We start from the raw sequence: 23,349 nt of genomic DNA, 5'->3' as shown, positions 1-23,349 counted from the left end.
GCCATAAGAGATAAGGCTAAAAAGTTCCACTATGATTATTTGAGAGATAGCTGTGAATGTTATACTGAGGAGTGTGAATCTATCAGCTTATCAGCTGTATTAAGTTTTCTATTATGTCTGTAACAAATTACCATGCGTTTGGTGGCTGGCTTAAAACAATTCAAATTTATAATCTTAGGGTTCTAAAGGTCTGAAGTTTTAAATAGGTTGACCCGGCTGTACTCCTTCTGGAGACACTAGGAGAGATTCCATTTCCTTGCCTTTTAAAGATTCTAGATACCATCCGCATTTATTGGCTTCTCGTCCCTTCCTTGCATCACTCTGACCCCTCCCCCTGCCATCACATCTTCTCTTCCTCTGCTTTTGTTGTCGTATTGTCTTCTTGCTGGCTGTGACCTCCTTTATTTTATAAGGGCCCTGTGATTATATTGGGACCACTCAGATAAACTAGAATAATCTCCCAATCCCAAAATCCACAACTTAACCCCAATGCAAAGTCTTTTTTTTTTTTACCACTTAAATTAACATATTTACAGGTTCCAGGGATTAGGATGTCTAAACGTTTGAGGGGGAGCAAGAGACATTATTCAGCCTACATCAGCACAGTTAATATGTCTTTGTTACAGGTTCTTGAAAGGAAGGTGAGATGATTTCCTTATATATGACATTTTATTTCTTTATAGTGTGTTTGTGTGTGTGTATGTGTGTGTGTGTGTGTGTGTGTAACCATTCATATTCATATGCTTGAGCCCAGGCAATATTGTCTTCAAAAAAAGTGTTTTATATTTGACCAGATATATTGTAAACTATGTGAATACATGATTTTATCATTTTTTAGTCTCTATTTTATCCCTATTGCCTACCAAAATGTCAGGTACATAATAGATTCATAGTAATTCAGTGAAGTAATATTGGGCAAGTAATTAGCCTCTCTATGGCAAGAAAAATGGTACCTAATCACTAGCTAGAATAAGCCAATTTTCTCATATGAATGATTCAACCGAATTATTTCAGGAAATAAAAACCTATATAGACAGCAAATATGGTGAATAGATGGTCATGACAGTTGCAGCTCACCATCATGCCCTCTGTCTTATGCCTTATTAGTAACAATCTGATTTTATCATTAATTTACTTGCTAGCTTCACCCACCTAAACATAAGCTCCTTGAAATAGCACTGTTCCTTCTGCTTGTTCCTCCTTTTTCTTCTCTTTTTTTCCATCTTCAGTGCCTGGTGTAATTATTGGTTCATAGTAGATTCTTTATAAGCTTTCCTATTGATAATATACAACCATTTGTAAAATATAGTGGAGAAAATTTGACTTATATTAGAAAAAATATAGAAATGAACTTAACTGAGTAGTACATATATCTAACAAAACCTTAATATACCGTAAAAGATGTTTCAAAAAATGAGATTCCAGTTTGGACTAAATTAACGTACAAATTTAAGGTATTTCCAAGTAAATTTTCAAAAGGACTATTTTTATAAATTGACAAGATGATTCAAAACTTTATCTGAGAAGATGCAATATGAGAAGAACCAATTCTTCTGAAACTTAAGGTGAATATTTGAACTAGATATTACTAACAAGTATAATGATATTGAAACAGTGTGTTTCTGGTACTGAAGGTACAGATGGGACATAATGGAGATTCCTAAAATGGTTTTGTGTGTGCTCATGTTATAAATATCATTTCAAATTAGTAAAGAAAGTCTGGATTATTCAGAGAATAGCCTGACAACTGGATAATCATACAGGACAAAAAAAATTAGTTCCCTATCTCTCACTGTATCAAGTAAATGCAGATTATCATATCTTGGAAATTAAAATATACAAACTGGCAAATAATTAGGTAACATTGTAGTAAGGAAAGCTTGTATAAGCAGATCATGTTTACAGAAAAACACACTATGAAAGAATAATTTATTTTATCATACAATGGGAAATGACACAAAGGATTATCAGGAGTATGTTTAGTTCACACATCTTAGTTTTTCCAGATCATCGAAGAGATTCTATAATTGTCATACAAATTTCCCTCCTCCACTTCTGCCAACTGGCACTTCTGCCATTTTCCAGATGAACCAATCTCTTAGCCACTCCTTGTGTTCGGCATATTACCTCTCACACAATTCTTGATATTTATCTTAAACACTTTTCACTTGCATGAAAATGTGACAGCATGGAATGACTTGCCCACAAGGCATACATTATTTTGAAGATGGCCTATAGATAAATTCTTTCTTTTAGGTAGAATTAACCAAATGGAGTAAAATAAGCAACTCCTAGAAGGCTTACAAAACTCATGGGCTCCCCAGAGTTTGGTATTTCTTTTTGAACTGTGTGAATGTGATATACCAAATGAAATTCAAAGACCAAAGACTCATCTCAATGGAATTTGTGGTTTTAGACTCATGAAACTTACTTAAATGAAACTTGCATTTTCTACAGCTGTGCCTAAAACTTCCCTTGGCAAGAATCTTTACATCACTGCTGACAGCTTAGTGAACAAATTGCTTAGTTTATAGATATGGCCACTTCTGTCAGCAGAGGAAAGAATTAAGATAAAACTATTAGACTACAGTTATATGATAATAAATCAAAACAGTCATTCCAAAAACTCAATTTTAAAACATAGGTGGAACATGAGTAAGTATACTGAAGCTTGGTTTAATGAATATTTAGTGGGAGGAAAAACAAGAAAATACATTATTTATAAAATGATTCCTTAATCATGGCACTACTGGAATAATACAATCTAATTCTGTCGTGTTTCATGTTTGTAGGAAAATTTGACAAAGGGCCTATACGTGGAGACAGGTAATACGTAAGTAATAATTAAACAGAATAAGAAATAAATCTCTGATTTAATAACTCATAGTACTATTTTAATAGAATAATAGAGATGTTTTAGTTATTAATAAGTATTAGTATCCTTTGACATGGGTTATTCCAATTGTTGGTGCTAAAAGTTAATTATTTAAAAAAGCTTTAGTCTTAGGCATTAAAAATTATTTTTATTTTCAATTTTTATGTGTACATAGTAGGTGTATATATTTGTGGGGTACATGAAATGTTTGATATAGGCACACAATGTGAAATAAGCACATCTCATGGAGAATGGGGTATCCATCCCCTCAAGCATGTATCCTTTGAGTTAGGAATTTTTTGATTGGCACATGATGTAACAGAGTTGGGTCTTTCAACAAGTCATCTAACCTCTATAAGCCTGAGTTTTCACTTTTATTGAGTAAGCGTATGGACTAGATTCTCTCTATCATTCTTCTCACCTTTGAACTTGCATAATTTCAATGGTCTTTGAGGAGTTAGGGGACATTATATAGTGTATCTTTGCTGTTACCAACCAAAACAAACAAAAAAGTAAAATAGAAGTCTAGAAGTACTATAAGGATATCTATGGTATGTGGTTCATACACATATTTCTGGAATTCCTACTGCCATAATGAACTTTTAAGACATACATTTCCCTCCACATTGTAACATTTATACAATTTTGATTACCTGTGATGGCATGCCATAATTAAATCTTTAGCACTATTGTTTCTTACAATTACATGAAATAATGATTCAGTTTATTCTCTGTGGAGTCTTAGGATTGATGAAATTCAGAATATGTCAGGTAGCATGCTGTGTGCTAAGGATACCTGGACTCTCTTCTTATAAATCTCCGATTCTAAACATACACTGAAGGTTCTTGAATAATGTCATTTTGTTACATGCCGTTTTGTATAGTGATGAGAAAAAAAATGGATTCCTGGCTGGAGCCACTGTCTGTGTGGTGTTTGCATGTTCTTCCCATGTCCACATGGGTTTTCTCTGGCTACTTTGGTTTCCTTCTGTATCCCAAAGATGTGCATGTGCACATTAGATGAATTGGCATATTAAATTGTCCCCATCTGGGCAAGCGTATGTGTGTGATTGTGTGCCCTGTGATGGGATGTCATCCTGTCCAGAGTTGGTTCTTTCCTGGTAGTCTGAGCTGCTGGGGTAGGCACTGGACACCCAAGACCCTGAACTGGAATGATTGGGTAAATAGTTATCTTACTCATTTCAAATTAATATTTCTTAAATGTATGTGTAGCCCATATTTATTTCAATGTTTAATATTAGAAGTGTTTTGGTCTTGATGAGCAATGGGGAAAGGACTCCCTATTGAATAAGTGGTGCTGGGATAACTAGCTAGCCATATGCAGAAGCTTGAAACCAGACCCCTTCCTTACATCACATACAAAAATCAACTAAAGATGAATTAAAAACTTAAATATAAAACCCAAAACTATAAAAATCCTGGAAGACAAACTTGACAGCACTATTCTGGCCAGAGGAATGAGTGAAGATTTCATGTTGAAGACATGGAAAGCAATTGCAACAAAAGTAAAAATTGACAAATGGGATCTAATTAAACATAAAAGCTTCTGCACTGCAGCAGAAACTACCAACAGAGTAAACAGACAACCTAAAGAACGGGAGAGTATTTTTGCAAACTATGCATCTGACAAAGGTGTAATATCCAGCATCTATAAGGAACTTAAATAAATTTACAAGAAAGAAACAAAAAAACCCATTAAAAAGTGGGCAAAGGACATGAACAAACACTTTTATAAATAAGACATACATGTGGCCCACAAGAATATGGGAAAAAAGCTCTATATCACTGATTATTAGAGAAAGGCAAATCAAAACCACAATGAGATAGCATCTCACACCAGTCAGGAAGACTGTTATTAAAAAGTCAAAAAATAACAGATGCTGGTGATGCTCCAGAGAAAAAGGAATGCTTATACACTGTTGGTGGGAGTGTAAATTAGTTCAACCATTGTGGGAAGCAGTGTGGTGATTCCTCAAAGAGCTAATAATAGCACAACCATTCAACCCTGCTGTCCCATTACTGGATATATACCTAGAGAAATAGAAGTAATTATATCGTAAAGATACATGCACATGAATGTTCATTGCAGTACTATTCCCAATAGCAAAGACATGGAATCAGTCTAAATGCCCATCAATGACAGATTAAAGAAAATGTGGTACATATACACTGTGGAATATTACATAGCCATAAAAAAATGAGATTATGTCTTTTGTAGGAACACAGATGGAGCTGAATGCCATTATCCTTAGCAAACTAATGCAGGAACAGAAAACCAAATAGAGCATATTCTCACAAGTGGGAAAAAATGATGAGAACTCATAGATACAAAGAGAGGAACAGCACACACTGGGGCCTACTTGAGAATGGAGGGTGGGAGGAGGGAGAGGATTAGAAAAAAATAACAATTAGGCACTAGGCTTAGTAAGTGGGTGACGAAGTAATCTGTATAACAAACCCCTTGTGATATGAGTTTACCTGTATAACAAACTTCCACATTTATCCCCGAGCCTAAAATAAAATGTTAAAAAAGTAAAAAAAAAAAAAAAAAAAAAATCCACGTGAAACCCGCCTCCCCACCGCACACCACCCCCACCCACTGCACCAAAAAAAAAGAAGTGGAAGTTTGGTGATGTTTTGTGACCAAAATATGCCATAGAAACTTTAACTCTTGTTGACGTCAATTAGGCTATGGTGAAATTGGTTTTCTTATACTTCATTTTGCTTAATGTTACAATTTCTGAGAACCTATCCAGGATGTTTAGTGAGGATTTATTGTAATGACAGAAAAGCAACATTATTATACACATGAGGTCACATCACTGCAAAATATCCTTATCTAGCACCAGACTTTCTTCCACCATCAGGTCCTCTCCACTTCTACACATGAAGTATTCATTTCACATCATGAATAACGTCTTTGCTAAATGATGTACGTTTTAAAACAATAGAAGGATTTTAATACGTTGTTTCTGGGACAGTCTTCTCTGTCAATGTGGTACGCATGTGGCCTGGGTGAGTGAAAAATTGTGAATGCTTTCTTTATAGAAATGTTTGCCAATAACTGAATATCTATTTTCCTGCTTCTACCCCAAATTTAGTGTCCATTTTATGGACCAATTTAATCCTCATCTGACTTTTAAAATTTTTGTCATAATTGTTTCTATTTATCGTCTTTATACTTATCACTCTTTAACATTTTTCTAATTAAAAATATTATTTGAGTTCATTGTAGATTCTGGATATTAGCCCTTTGTCAGATCAGTAGGTTGTGAAAATTTTCTCCCATTTTGTAGGTTGCCTGTTCACTCTCATGGTAGTTTCTTTTGCTGTGCAGAAGCTCTTTAGTTTAATTAGATCCCATTTGTTCAATTTTGGCTTTTGTTGCCATTGCTTTTGGTGTTTTAAACATGAAGTCCTTGCCCATGCCTATGTCCTGAGTGGTAAAGCCTAGGTTTTCTTCTAGGGTTTTTATGGTTTTAGGTCTAATGTTTAAGTCTTTAATCCATCTTGAATTGATTTTTGTATAAGGTGTAAGGAAGGGATCCAGTTTCAGCTTTCTACATATGGCTAGCCAGTTTTCCCAGCACCATTTATTAAATAGGGAATCCTTTCCCCATTGCTTGTTTTTCTGAGGTTTGTCAAAGATCAGATAGTTGTAGATATGCGGCGTTATTTCTGAGGGCTCTGTTCTGTTCCATTGATCTATATCTCTGTTTTGGTACCAGTACCATGCTGTTTTGGTTACTGTAGCCTTGTAGTATAGTTTGAAGTCAGGTAGTGTGATGCCTCCAGCTTTGTTCTTTTGTCTTAGGATTGACTTGGTGATGCAATGAACTCAAACAAATTTACAAGAAAAAAACAAACAACCCCATCAAAAAGTGGGCAAAGGACATGAACAGACACTTCTCAAAAGAAGACATTTATGCAGCCAAAAAACACATGAAAAAAATGCTCACCATCACTGGCCATCAGAGAAATGCAAATCAAAACCACAATGAGATACCATCTCACACCACTTAGAATGGCAATCATTAAAAAGTCAGGAAACAACAGGTGCTGAAGAGGATGTGGAGAAATAGGAACACTTTTACACTGTTGGTGGGACTGTAAACTAGTTCAACCATTGTGGAAGTCAGTGTGGCAATTCCTCAGGGATCTAGAACTAGAAATACCATTTGACCCAGCCATCCCATTACTGGGTATATACCCAAAGGACTATAAATCATGCTGCTATAAAGACACATGCACACGTATGTTTATTGCGGCATTATTCACGATAGCAAAGACTTGGAACCAACCCAAATGTCCAACAATGATAGACTAGATTAAGAAAATGTGGCACATATACTCCATGGAATACTATGCAGCCATAAAAAATGATGAGTTCACGTCCTTTGCAGGGACATGGATGAAATTGTAAATCATCATTCTCAGTAAACTATCACAAGAACGAAAAACCAAACACCGCGTATTCTAACTCATAGGTGGGAATTGAACAATGAGATCACATGGACACAGGAAGGGGAACCTCACACTCTGGGGCCTGTTGTGGGTGGTGGGAGGGGGGAGGGGTAGCATTGGGAGATATACCTAATGCTAGATGACGAGTTAGTGGGTGCAGCGCACCAGCATGGCACATGTATACATATGTAACTAACCTGCACAATGTGCACATGTACCCTAAAACTTAAAGTATAATAATAAAAAATTAAAAAATAAAAAAATAAATAAAAAATATTATTTTGGCTATAAGACCTTTCAAGTTAGACTTGTATTCAAAAATGACATGTTTTCCATTTTGAGGCTAAAGGTAAACCTACGTACTTTTTTAAAACCATTGCCACAGCATGAGTTCTATGTCAGTTATAAGCTAGAGCCCCTTTGCCTGGTATAATTAAGATGGCTTGCTCTTGGGATTACAAAGGCTAAAAGAAGTAGAATAAATGGACATCAGGAAGGGAAAAAGAGAAAGAAAGAGTATAGTCAAATAATAGATATATTTCTGTGTTTACATTTTTGCTAAATTCTGTGCTTTGCATCAGAAGCATTTTTGCCATTTAGTTAGTGTTCCTAATTATAAAGCTAATGGGTGAAACATTATTTATTCAACAGATACATCTTGAGTGCCTACTGTATACTAGGATTTGCCATCAGTACTGAATAGAAGAGGCAGAATTTGCATACGGTTTTATTAAATGGAAAACTAGCTTAATTAACTATTCCCACATTGCTAGACATTTAGGTTGTTTTCCATTTTCCTCTTTGAAATATAGATCTTTCCCTAATTTTGTATTATTTTCTTAGGATAGACTACCAGAAATGGAATAGTTTTCCAAAGATGTGAGCATTTTCTGGGGGTGGGGTGGGGTGGGGAAACTATCAATTTATATTTAAAAATTTTAGTGTTTTCACATCAAAATAGTAATTTGCTCATAAACAAACAAAAACGTTCTACCACAGTTTGGATAGTAGGATGTGTAAGATAGAAGTATAGACACTTTTAATAACAATGATGGGTTTTTGGGCAAATAAATTGCTTAATTTATTTATATTAAAAATTATGATTTAGGTCTTTGAATTAAAAAGATAGCTTTAGTTCTTAAAAAATTAAAGGACATTGGTTTTACTTTTGAATATTTAGAACTAATAAGATGAAGTTGATCAAATATAAATGTAGCATAATTTTTAGAAGTGCTACTTAATCAAAGTCAGTGACATGGAAAATGGAGAAATGCTTATGGCCAAAGAAATCTAAACTTTGAACAAGCCCTGGAAGACCTTCTCTAAGAACTAATTCTAAATTTTTCAAAGGATGTAACAGATGATCTAAGAAGTCCCTTGCTTTCTGGAGCACTATGATAACAGGATAATTCATGTTTCCATTGTGGTACACAGGGATTTAAAAACATTGCTTACATCCATCACCTGCTCATTGGTGAAAGATTAGATCCTTATAAACATGCACATATATGTCTGCATCAGACATTCTTCATAACTGCTTCTGATGTGAGTATCCCTGTCTGATATAACCATCACCAAACCCTTTTGGACATTCTTTCTAGCCATTCCCATGGGGTAGGTGCACACACATATCAGTTACCTCTCTCAGCCAAAAGCTAAAAATGAATTTAAAAGCCAGTTAATGCAGCAGCTTTAATTTTTTAAACTACAGAATAAAATCAATAAGTCAGTTAGGACATTAGAAAAGGGCTGCAAACAGTAGATCAGTTTTAACACAAAAGCAAAAACAAAACAAAAGCCAATGAAAAGGTACTAAATATCAAGGAGATATTGATCACAGTTTCGTGGTACTTCCTCTTTAACATGGTAAATTATTCAGTTTCATTCTTGATTAAAGAGAGGAAAAAGATTAAGTATTAAATAATTCCTAGTATACATTTTTTTACTTCCATAACATTGGTTCTAAAATGAACTAAGATACATTTGTGGGTGGAATTTCAGTGTTATCAGCATTATGAGAGAGAGAAAATAAGAGCAAATTTCAGCAGGAAAAAGTGACTGCACAAATATACCATGTAAAACAGTACCAGAGATATATAGACTAACCTATCTCTGATATAAAGAAAATTATAAATTAGTATATTTCTGATAGCCTAATACAGCATGTTTAATTTTACCATCAGCAATTTACTATCAAAATTTGCATAACCACTTAGGGACCTATAAAAAAAACAAACTAAGCCCAAGGTTATTAGAAGAAAAGAAATAAGAAAGATCAGAGTAAAAATAAATGAAAAAGAGACAAAAAATAGATAAAATCAACAAAAATAAGAGTTTGCTTTCGAAGAGACAAAATCAATAAATCTTTAGCTAGACTAAGAAAAAATAAAAGATGAAAACTAGAAATGAAAAGAGAGACCTTTCAATTGATATCACATAAATATAAAGGGTTATAAGAGATAACTATGAACAATTATACACCCACAAATTGTATAACCTACAAGAAATGGATAAATTTCTAGAAAAATGTAGTATACCGAAACTGATTCAGGAAGAATTACAAAATCTGAACAAACCAATAACAAGTAAGGAGACTGAATCTCTAGTAAAAAGTCTCTCATCAGAGAAAAGTCCAGCACCTGCTTGTTTCACTATTGAATTATATTGAATATTTAAAGAACTAATACTAACCTCTACTCAGCCTTTTCTAAAAATGAAGTAAAAAACTTCTAAACTCATTTTTTGAGCCAGCTTTTCCTTTATACCAAAGTCAGATAAGGACACTATAAGAAAAGGAAACAGGCCAATATCTCTAATGAAAATAGACGTAAAAATCCTCAGCCAAATACTAGCTAACTGAATTCAACACATTAAAAGATCATTCACCATGATCAGCTGGGATATATTCCAGAGATGCAAGGAAAATCAACACATGCAAATCAATCAATGTGATAACCATAATAGCAGAATTCAGGACAAAAACCATATGATCATCTCAGTAGATACAAAAAGGCACTTCACAAAATTCAGCATCCAACGTTCCAATAAAACGTTTTCAACAAATTAGGTATAGAATGAATGCACTTGAACATACTAAAGGCCATAAATGACAAGCACACAACTAACATTATACTCAGTGATGAAAAATGGAAAGCTTTTCTTCTAAGATAGGAACAAGACAAAGTCCACTCTCATCAGTTTTATTTAACATAGTACTGGAAGTCCTCAAAGAGCAGTTAGCCAAGACAAAGAAATCAACCATATTCACATTGCAAAGCAAGATGTTAAGTTGTCTTTACAGATGACAAAATTATATATATAAAAAACCCTAACAACTCCACCAAAATCTGTTAGAACTAATAAGTAAATCCAGTAAATTTGTAATATGCAAAGCCAACATACAAAAACTACTAGCATTTCTATATACTAACAACATACTGCTTGAAAAAAAATCAAGAAATCAACCTCATTTACCATAGGTACAAAGAAATAAAATACAGATGGTCCTTCAGATGGTTTGACTTATAAATTTTCAACCTTAGAATGCTACAAATGTGATACATATGCACTGGAAACTGTACTTTGAGTACCCATACAAGCATTCTATTTTTCACGTTTCATATAATATTCAATAAATTACATGAGATATTTGACACTTTATTATAAAATAGGCTTTGTGTTAAATGATATTTTGTTGTGCTATAGGCTAATATATGTCTTCTGAGCACATTTAAGTTAGACAAGGCTAAGCTATTCTCTTCGATAGGTTAGGAGTATTAAATGCATTTTAATTTATAATATCTTTAATTTATGATTGGTTTATTGGGATGTAACCCCATCTTAAGGAGAATCTGTAATTAGGAATAAATTTAAACAAGGATGTGAAAGACCTATACACTGAAAACTATAAATCTTTGACAAAAGAAATTGAAGACACAAATAAATGGAAACATATCCTGTGTTCATGAATTGGAACAATTAAAATTGTTAAAATGGCAATACTACCCAAAGTGATAGTGATTCAATGCAATTTCTATGAAAATTCCAATGACATTTTTCACATAAATAGAAAAAAATCCTAAAATTAGTAGGAATCCACAGATGCCCTGTGTCAGTCCATTTTTACGCTGCTGATAAAGACTGGGTAATTTATACAGGAAAAAGGGTTTAATGAACCGACAGTTCCAAGTGGCTGAGGAGGCCTCTCGATCATGGTGGAAGGCAAGGAGGAGCAAGTCACATCTTACATGGATGGCAGGAGGCAAAAAGAGCTTGTGCAGGGAAACTCCCATTTTTAAAATCATCAGATCTCATGAGACTTATTAACTATCACGAGAACAGCATGGAAAAGACCCGCCCCCATGATTCAATTACCTCCCACCAGGTCCCTTGCACAACATGTGGGAATTCAAGATGAGATTTGGGTGGAGACACAGCCAAACCACATCATACCCCTACCAGTCAAAGTAATTTTGAGCAAAACAAAACAAAAAATCCCTTCAAATAAACAACAAAAAACCCAAAAAGAAAGATATGGTCATCAAACTACCTAACTCAAAATGTACTACAAAGCTATAGTAACCAAAACAGCACCGTAGTGGCATAAACACAGACACATAGACCACTAGAGAAGAATTGAGAGCCCAGAAATAAATTTATGCATTACAGTAAAATTGATTTTTGATAAAGATAACAAGGACACACAGTGGAGAAAGGAAAGTTTCTTCAATAAACGGTGCTGGGAGAACTGAATATTCACATGCAGAGAAATAAAATTAGACTATCATCTCATATCATATACAGAAATCAACTAAAAATGAATTGTAAACTTAAAAATTCTGAAGCTGTAAAACTACTAAAAGAAAAGGGAAAAACCTCCATTAAGTTTCATTGCTCAAAGTATTAAAAATCTTTGCTTTAGGCAATAATTTTTTGGAGATGACCTCAAAAGCACAGGTAGAAAAATCAAAATAGACAAATGAGATTACACTAAACCAGAAGTTTCTGTAAGCCAAAGGAAACAACCAACAGAGTAAAGAGGCAGCCCACAGATTTGGAGAAAACATTTGCAAATTCTACATGTGATGAAAGCCTAGTATCTAAAATATATAAAAGCTCAAACAACTCAACAACAAGAAAGCAAATAACCCTATTGAAAATGGGCAAAGGCAGACATGCAATCACCAACAGGCAAATGAAAAACAATGCTCAACATCACTAATCATCAGTGTAATGCAGATCAAAACCACGAACCATCACCTCACATCTGTTAGAACAGCTATCATTAAGCAGATTAGAAATAAGTGTTGATGATGTGGAGAAAGGGGATCTCTTGTACATTGTTGGTGGGAATGGAAATTAGTAGAGCCATTATGAAAAACAATATGGAGGTTCTTCAAAAAACTAAAAACAGAATTACCATATGATTCATAAACCCAAGTTCTGGGTATATATCCAAAGAAATTAAAATCAGTATGTTGAAGAGATATCTGCACTCTTATACCCATTACAGCATTATTCACAATAGACAAGAGATAGAAACAACTTAAGTTTCCTTATGCAGATGAATGAATAAAGAAAATGTGGTAGATATACACAATGGAATACTATTCAGCCCTAAAAAAGACAGAAACTCTGTAATTTGAGATCATATAGGTGGAGTTGGAGGATCTTATATTATGTGAAATAAACCAGGCACAGAAAGACAAATACTGCATGATCTTACTTAGAGGTGGAATCTTAAAGTGTGGAACTCATAGGAGCAAAGAGTAGAATGGTGGTTACCAGGAACTAGGAGTTGGGAGTGGGTTGGGGAAATGTTGATTGAAGGATACAAAATTTCCATTAGGAGAATAAGTTCAAGGGATCTATTGTATAACATGGTGATGATATTTAACAGTGTATAGTATTCTTGTAAATCACTACAAGAGTAGATATTGTGTTATCACCAATAAGGATAGGTATGTGAGATAATGCATATATTAATCAGCTTGATTTAGCCATTCTTTATTTTATACATATTTCAGAATATTATGTTGTACTCCATAGGTGCATATAATTTTTGTCAATTAAATAATTAATATTTAAAAAGTTCATAAACAAATCTTTATGGTAGAAACTTCTGAATAGTCCTAATTTAACTTTATGGCAAAAAGTTGTTCTGCTCCAAACCATTTAAAGATTTTGCATACAACTCCATAACTAATTGGGAAAATAGACTGTAAAAATATCCCACTTAACTAATAGGTAGACCTCAGCATACTCAACCATCTGGAACAAGACCCGGTGTTTGTACCCTGTTCTCATCTCACAGCTCATTCCGTACATATGGTCACTATGCATGAGAGGCCCACATGGGTGTTACTCTAGCTTTATGAAAGTCTTGATATAATTATTGTGTGATAAAAATACTATTGTATTGGTAGAATTGTAAAGATCAAAGTCAGATTCCTGTATGTAGAAATCTGTTTTACTTGAAAGTATAAAAATAGAAGTATCCTTTTTGGTTTTAACTGGTGGTGTATTAGCTAACTATAAATAAGACATGTTCCTCAAATGAGAAACAATTGTTTCAGAAGGATTAGAAAGCAGAAATTTGATCATTTAACTTTGAATGCAGTGAAGAAAAACTAAAAAGCAAACTATTTTTGTGAAGTGGAAGTAAAGAAAGCCCCTTCTATTCTCACATTTACTACTGCAATTGCCTCCTAATTCTGACTTCTGACTTCAGTCTTGCTTTTCTCATCTGGCATTCAAAACTTGACCTGTGTTTTAAAAAACAATTCTGATCCTACTTAAACCTTCGGTATCTCCCAACGACTACTTATCATTGCATACAGTATTTTCATCTCTAATCGCTGTCATATACTTGATCTTTCTTCATGTAGTCATTTAAGTTTTCATACTCCAGCCATACTGAATTACTTGAAGTTCCTTAATTGTACCCTACTCTCTTAATCTCAGACTGGGGCACATGCCTGTTTCTTCTTGTACCAGCTAAACATCTCTGTGCTGCAATTTGTAAAAACCTCAAAACAAACTGTATTAGACAAGAAATATATTATTTCATGTATCAGGACATTCGGGACAGTTCCTACAACAAAGAATCCACTTAACAAGATCATCAAGGTCTTGGGTTCTTTCTACTTTTCTTCCATTATCTTTTTTAACTACCTTTTTCTTCAAGCTGAAGCAAGATGGCTGTAGCAGTTCCAGGCATCACAGCAATACACAGAACAGAGATAGGAAGAATGAGAAGACTCAGAGTTTGGTTACATGCTCATTGTGGAACCATTGAAATTATCCTTGGACCTGTGACTCGAGGTGAGGGGACATATTTTGCTCCCCAGCAGACATTTATCAGTGTCTGAAGATATTTTTGGTTGTCACAAGTTGAGGTGTGCAGGGTGGGTTGTTGGGGGAATGTGTTGGGTGCTACTGTCATCTAGTGGGTGGTAACACCCTGCTGCTAAACATTTTATAATATATGGGACAGCTTCTCTTCTCCCACTGCCTGCTTAAACACAGAATTATCCAGCACTAAACGTCAGAAGTGCCATAATTGAGAAACCCCATCTTAGACCAATCAGAGTCACTCCTGAATCTGGGGATAAAATTTACTTCTTCTGACGTACATGGTGTATACAGGAGGAGTGGGTGTCTGAGAAAATCTGGAATTTGTTAACAGGGAAAAAGAAAGGGAAAGAACATTGGGTTTGTAAGCAACAGAGTCTGCTATACCCTGCCTGGTTTGCTCTTTTCCCGTTCTTCACCTGTTGCTCAATTCATATATATTCTGTAGGCAATACTTTTTCAGGACACCTTTTCTGTATATAGTTTCCTCCTCTCAATCATTTTCCCTTGGCTACAATGCTGGGATGTATACTTTCTATATATTTTAAAAGCATTTGTTATCTCCTGTTATAGTATTAATCTCTTGTAATTTAAAATATTCTTTACTTTTTTAATTGTTTTGCTAGTGTGTAATTTCTTTAGATGATAGGGACTATGTTCTATTCATGTGAAAAGACCTATCAAGTAGCATAGTACATACTGTCTAGTGTGTGAGTGATAAGTGATAGTTCACTGAAGAGGGCACTTAATCTCATTTTAGCTAAAAGTGTAGTGGGTAGGTTATAAATTGTGCCAAGGACAAGGAGCATTGTGTCTACAACATAGTGGATGCTCACTTATAATTTAGGATGTTAGATTAGGACTCCTACTATTTTATGTTTTAATTTGACGCCATAGCAATTGATGTCAAGTATGAAAGAAAGAATGAGATACACCACTATAAACTGGGTTTACTAAGGAAATGGCTGAGAATAGATTCTATGACTCTGGGTTGCCTTGGCTCATTTTCAAGACATAAAAGAGTGGAGAGAGTGCAAAGAATGGGGCAGAATTTATCAAATAAAATTATTTGGGGACATCTATTTCTTTGCTTTGAGGAACCTCTATAGGTGTTTTAGTGGAGGCAGGGGTGAGATTATTCCCTTCCTTTCAAGGAGAAGTGCGGTTCCATGAGCCCACTTGAGGACCCTGAAAGGTGTCCCCTGCAGTTAGAAGATACAGTGGACTGATGCATGCCCTGAGACTAAAAGACTTTAAAGCAGGGGTCCCCAACACTTGGGCCATGAACTGGTACTGGTCTGTGGCCTGTTAGGAACCAGGACACACAACAGGAGGTGAGTGGAAGGCCAGAGAGCATTACTGCTTGAGCTCCACCTCCTGTAAGATCAGCAGTGGCATTAGATTCTCAGAGGAGGGCAAACCCTATTGTGAACTGTGCATGCAAGGGATCTAGGTTGTACCCCCCTTGTGAGAATGTAATGCCTGATGATTTGTGGTGGAAGTGGAACAGTTTCATCTCAGAACCATACCATCCACCTCCTCTCCTTCCATGGAAAAAATATCTCTTACAAAACCAGTCCCTGGTGCCAAAAATGTTGGGGAGTGCTGGTTTAAGGCAACCTGAAAAAGCAGGATAGAGATGACTGACTTGTATTCTACTTGTATATATCAGAGTATGTCAAGGAAAATAAAGTATGATTCCCAAAGACCAGATATGAGATATTTGAGAGAAAGAGCTGACATAGGGTCTATAGTGTCCTATTTAACAGGTGATTACAGGAGGAGAGGGACCTTAGCAGTAAGAAGTCAAATAGGAATGTTGGATTTGCAGGAACCTTGGAGAGTTACAAGCATAGGCAAAAGACATCCAGGCAACTCAAGGGAATTTCAGAACAGATTTTCGGTAAATCGGTAAGGCGCTCTGTTTTTATAACTCATGATGACTGTAAGATTATCTGTTACCTAAGTATGAGTGCAAAACCACATTCATTTTTTTCTCCCAAAAGCAGGAGATTAAACTCTTGAATAAATTTAACAGTGATGATACAGGACAAACATAAAGTTGTGCTTTGATTACTTAATGCATAGGCACATACTACTTGACAGTTATAACAACAATGATGATAAAATAACAGTGTGCCTAACAAACCACTGGTCCATCACTCTGTACATTTTCCAGAGTTTGTGTTCTGGACTCAGACTGCTTGAGTTCCGGTCTTTCCTTCATTGTACAAAGATATTGTGAATGTAAGTGACATTATGCATGTAAAACAAATTTCCTGGTTCTCAAAAATTTAGCTTTTATTTTACTAATATACTGACTATGTTAAAGTTACACATTGTGGCACAGGTTTTTCAAAAGTAAGACTATGCTTTTTTGAAGTAACTGGATACCAAATATATGTTCGCAAGTAACAGCTAGAGAGGACATCTGGGGTCCCTCCTTACCAAACCACAGAAGGGTTTGGTGAGCTGTGGAGGTGTCAAGACCAAAGTAACCTTAGAAGATGGGCTATAGCCCATAATCAGACCCAGTTGTCCATTACATTACAAAGGTAAGAATTCAGTGTATTTTGTTATTCTGTTCTGGTAATTGACATTCTTGGGCCATCCTATAGGCTATATTTAGTCCATATCTGGTAACAGCCTCTAGTTAATTGCAATTTTGGTAGTCCTTTCCAGAAGCAGTCAGCACCTGGAAGTGAACGCAGATCTTTCAAACTGACTCATATCACTATATTTACCTTTCTGTGACCTAAAACTCTGAGGAGTTACAGAAGTTGTGGAAATTAACCCTGCTTTGACACCTGGAATCTAACCCAAGAACATCCAGGTGTGCTTACCTCTCCATGACCAAACACTTGCTCTCTACTTGCCACCAGTACTCTCAATGGCTTCTAACCATGTGGACATTTCTGTAGTATACGGGTCATTATAGCCACTGCCATCATGAAAACATCTTGAGATGTCAGTATTCTGTCTTCTAAGGGAATGAACTATTTTTGGATGTATATTCTTAGTAAGAAAGGGTAAAACAGAAGAAACATTTATGAGAACCAATACAAAATGGATAAGCAATAAGAATTTCTATGGAAAATTGGAGTTTTACCAAATTTCTTTTTATTTTAGCTTCACCAATTGAGAAGAGAAAAATAATATTTTGACACACAGTAGGTACTTCAGTTACAATCTGACAGAATCAATTGCTAGTCTTTGTTGAAGTAATGAAAACAACGTTTTGATATGAAACTCTTCTGGTAAGAATGTAAATAGCTGTGTTTCATGTTCCTTCACAGGAGCTTTATTTTTGAAAACAATTAATATCAAAGTGTATCTTTCCTTTAAAAATTAGAGAGTTTATAATGGATTTGTGTTCATATAATTTTTATTGTATTTCACAAAGCAGAATATATTCTCATTAAAACAGCAGGGGGAAAATAAAGAAATCTCGATTTAATTAAGATGAAGTTAAAGTTGATAAATTGGAGATGCATATGAACTCTTCAATGCAAACTTCTACGTTCAGGGGTCCGTAAGATGATGATAACATCTTCTTAGGCAGGAAGTTTTAATAAAGACATGAAACAATTTAGCACATTCCTGAGAGGAAATATTAAAATTGAGAGAAAGGAATAAGATTTATTTTTAGTGCACTACTTTAAATTACTTTCTGTACATGTAATGCACTTAATATTTTTTGAAAAGATGCATTTTAGTATCTTGAGGTCAAATACCATCAGTAGAGTATTTTTTTAAAAAATTGGCTTTTGTAAGCAACTTAGTATCTTCACTCTGCTTAATTTTTTCCATCTTTACCATTATAATTTTGCTTTCAGCACTATCACGTTCAATAGAACTCCTACTATGGCCTTCTTTTTTTTTAATTTATTAGTATTATACTTTAAGTTTTAGGGTATATGCACACAATGTGTAGGTTAGTTACATATGTATACATGTGCCATGCTGGTGCACTGCACCCACTAACTCGTCATCTAGCATTAGGTATATCTCCCAATGCTATCTCTCCCCCCTCCCACCACCCACAACAGGCCCCAGAGTGTGAGGTTCCCCTTCCTGTGTCCATGTGTTCTCATTGTTCAATTCCCACCTATGAGTGAGAATATGCGGTGTTTGGTTTTTTGTTCTTGCGATAGTTTACTGAGAATGATGATTTACAATTTCATCCATGTCCCTACAAAGGACATGAAGTCATCATTTTTTATGGCTGCATAGTATTCCATGGTGTATATGTGCCACATTTTCTTAATCTAGTCTATCATTGTTGGACATTTGGGTTGATTCCAAGTCTTTGCTATCGTGAATAATGCCGCAATAAACATACGTGTGCATGTGTCTTTATAGCAGCATGATTTATAGTCCTTTGGGTATATACCCAGTAATGGGATGGCTGGGTCAAATGGTATTTCTAGTTCTAGATCCCTGAGGAATCGCCACACTGACTTCCACAATGGTTGAACTAGTTTACAGTCCCACCAACAGTGTAAAAGTGTTCCTATTTCTCCACATCCTCTCCAGCGCCTGTTGTTTCCTGACTTTTTAATGATTGCCATTCTAAGTGGTGTGAGATGGTATGTCATTGTGGTTTTGATTTGCATTTCTCTGATGGCCAGTGATGGTGAGCATTTTTTTCATGTGTTTTTTGGCTGCATAAATGTCTTCTTTTGAGAAGTGTCTGTTCATGTCCTTTGCCCACTTTTTGATGGGGTTGTTTGTTTTTTTCTTGTAAATTTGTTTGAGTTCATTGTAGATTCTGGATATTAGCCCTTTGTCAGATCAGTAGGTTGTGAAAATTTTCTCCCATTTTGTAGGTTGCCTGTTCACTCTCATGGTAGTTTCTTTTGCTGTGCAGAAGCTCCTTAGTTTAATTAGATCCCATTTGTCAATTTTGGCTTTTGTTGCCATTGCTTTTGGTGTTTTAGACATGAAGTCCTTGCCCATGCCTATGTCCTGAGTGGTAATGCCTAGGTTTTCTTCTAGGGTTTTTATGGTTTTCGGTCTAACATTTAAGTCTTTAATCCATCTTGAATTAATTTTTGTATAAGGTGTAAGGAAGGGATCCAGTTTCAGCTTTCTACATATGGCTAGCCAGTTTTCCCAGCACCATTTATTAAATAGGGAATCCTTTCCCCATTGCTTGTTTTTCTGAGGTTTGTCAAAGATCAGATAGTTGTAGATACGCGGCGTTATTTCTGAGGGCTCTGTTCTGTTCCATTGATCTATATCTCTGTTTTGTTACCAGTACCATGCTGTTTTGGTTACTGTAGCCTTGTAGTATAGTTTGAAGTCAGGTAGTGTGATGCCTCCAGCTTTGTTCTTTTGGCTTAGGATTGACTTGGCGATGAGGGCTCTTTTTTGGTTCCATATGAACTTTAAAGTAGTTTTTTCCAATTCTGTGAAGAAAGTCATTGGTAGCTTGATGGGGATGGCATTGAATCTGTAAATTACCTTGGGCAGTATGGCCATTTTCACGATATTGATTCTTCCTACCCATGAGCATGGAATGTTCTTCCATTTATTTGTATCCTCTTTTATTTCCTTGAGCAGTGGTTTGTAGTTCTCCTTGAAGAGGTCCTTCACATCCCTTGTAAGTTGGATTCCTAGGTATTTTATTCTCTTTGAAGCAATTGTGAATGGGAGTTCACTCATGATCCACCATGATCAAGTGGGCTTCACCCCTGGGATGCAAGGCTGGTTCAATATACACAAATCAATAAATGTAATCCAGCATATAAACAGAACCAAAGACAAAAACCACATGATTATCTCAACAGATGCAGAAAAGGCCTTTGACAAAATTCAACAACCATTCATGCCAAAAACTCTCAATAAATTAGGTATTGACGGGACATATCTCAAAATAATAAGAGCTATCTATGACAAACCCACAGCCAGTATCATACTGAATGGGCAAAAACTGGAAGCATTCCCTTTGAAAACTGGCACAAGACAGGGATGCCCTCTCTCACCACTCCTATTCAACATAGTGTTGGAAGTTCTGGCCAGGACAATTAGGCAGGAGAAGGAAATAAAGGGTATTCAATTAGGAAAAGAGGAAGTCAAATTGTCCCTGTTTGCAGACGACATGATTGTATATCTAGAAAACCCCATTGTCTCAGCCCAAAATCTCCTTAAGGTGATAAGCAACTTCAGCAAAGTCTCAGGATACAAAATCAATGTACAAAAATCACAAGCATTCTTATACACCAACAACAGACAAACAGAGAGCCAAATCATGAGTGAAATCATGAGTAATATGGCCTTCTAACTGCTCATCCTGCTTCCATTCTTGTTCCACATGCAAGTCCTTCACTAGCTGAAACAGAACTATGTCACTAATTTACTTAAAGCCTTTCATTAATTTCCCACTGCACTAAAATTCAAAAATGTTAACCCAACCTACAACGGCCTTCGTGATTTAGCCAGCTATCCAGTTTCTGTCACTCTTGCTTACTAGGGTCCTTGAGTTCCGCAAATTTTAACAGCTAAACTCTATACTGTGGCCCTAAGCCTCATGTTCTTAAGCTCTGCCAGTGCTGCTCCTCTCCCAACTCAACAGTACTGGCCTCTGATTATTCATTGCCTAAACACACCCATTCATTTTGACCATACAGTCCGGGAATTTGCTCTTTCCTCTACCTGGAACCTTCTTCCCTCAGATCTTTGCTTGGCTGGTTCACTTTTGGCAGTCAAAACATAATAACCACACCTGCTAGCTTCACCTTTGGTTCTCTTTTCTTTCTTTTGTTATGATTCCACATTCCTGTTTGTAATTTTTAGCTCTGCTAGTTTTCTGTTTTCAGCAAAGTATTATAATATAAAAACCAAGAAACAAACAAAAAAAAACCCTCACAATTAAATTATCACCTCCTTAGGAGGGGTTTTTCTGTCCAGCAAATGTAAAAGTCATCTTCCTCCTACCCCAACCTCAATTGCTTTCTGTTACATTTTCTAGTATTGTTTCTTTCTTTTTATATTTTATTTTTAATTAACAAACCATAATTGTATATAATTATTAAGTGAGATGTTTTGATATATGTTTACAATGTGAAGTGATTACATCAGGCTAATCAACAAATTCATCACCTCATATACGTTTTTTGTGGTAAAAACATTGAAAATATACTCTGAGAAATTTTGAAATATACAAAACATTGCTATTTATTATAGCCACCATTCTGTGCAACAGATTGCAGAAGTTTATTCCTCTATACAGAAACTTTGCACCCTTAGATTGATGCACTTGTCACTATCCCAAAATTACAAGCCTATCCCCACTACCTCCTCACTCTATTTCTTTCTTTCCCCTGCTTGAATGTGAGCTCCATGGATGAAAACTTTTTTGTTACCTCAGTACTTAGAATGGAGTTTGCCATATAGTAGGCACTTAATTATTGTATTTGAATCTTCAATAAATAAAGCTGTTTTGAGTAGGAATTCATACAAACTGATTGTTTACTATGGAGAATTGTTTCCCCAACTTTTCACTTGTCTAACTCCTACTGAATTTTAATGCCATTTATTCAGAGATGCCTAGCATGGCCTTCACAGTGTTTCATTGTCTTATTTACTTTGCTTCATAGCTCTTATCAAATTTATATATATGCAATTATATATTATATATTTATATATTATATATATTTATATATTATATATTTATATATTACATATAATATATTACATATAATATAATATATGATATATAAAATATAATATAATATAATATTATGATATTATATTATATTATATTATATTATATCATATATTATATTATATAATATATTATATTATATCATATATTATATTATATAATATATTATATTATATCATATATTATATTATATTATATATTATATATAATATATGATATATTATAATATAATATAATATAATATATATGATATATAATATATAATATAATATATTATATTATAATATAATATATTATATTATAATATAATATATTATATTATATATTATATATTTTTATATATAATATATAATTACATATATATAAATTTGATAAGAGCTATGAAGCAAAGTAAATAAGACAATATAATATATATTATATATTTATATATTATATATTTATATAAATAATATATATAATTGCATATATAAATTTGATAAGAGCTATGAAGCAAAGTAAATAAGACAATGAAACACTGTGAAGGCCATGCTAGGCATTTGAATAAATGGCATTAAAATTCAGTAGGAGTTAGACAAGTGAAAAGTTGGGGAAACAATTCTCCATAGTACATATATGTAATTTTAGAGATGGAGTCTTGCTCTGTTTCCCAGACTGGAGTGCAGTGGTGCCATCATAGCCGTCATAGCCTTGAACCCCTGGGCTAAGCAATCCTCCCACCTCAGCCTCCCAAGTAGATGGGACTAAAAGTGCATGCCATTGTGCCTGGCTAAATTTTTTTAAGTTTAGTTTTTATTTTTTGTAGAGACAGGTTGCCCAGGCTGGTCTTGAACTATTGGTCTCAACCAGTCCTCCCAGTTTGACTTCCAAAAATTCTGGGATTACTGGCAAGAGCCACTGCACCTGGCCTCCAAATTTTATTTATGTTTGTAGACAGAGTGCTTCAAGAAGTCAGAATATGTTTATTTGT

At 34.8% G+C, this 23,349-nt stretch overlaps 1 long non-coding RNA gene across 1 annotated transcript in view; it reads left to right on the top strand.

Annotated features, from left to right (window-relative positions):
* The window catches only part of LOC129532399 (uncharacterized), a 203,153-nt gene that overhangs the window by 129,375 nt on the left and 50,429 nt on the right, over positions 1–23,349 (top strand). The window contains exon 3 of the long non-coding RNA XR_008678128.2: positions 2,793–2,826. This is a non-coding gene — a long non-coding RNA (uncharacterized lncRNA). The remainder of the gene's footprint in view (positions 1–2,792; positions 2,827–23,349) is intronic.

The sequence above is a fragment of the Gorilla gorilla genome, chromosome 2 (assembly GCF_029281585.2).
Source record: "Gorilla gorilla gorilla isolate KB3781 chromosome 2, NHGRI_mGorGor1-v2.1_pri, whole genome shotgun sequence".
Lineage (NCBI taxonomy): Eukaryota > Metazoa > Chordata > Mammalia > Primates > Hominidae > Gorilla > Gorilla gorilla.
This window is presented reverse-complemented; position numbering and strand designations above follow the sequence as displayed.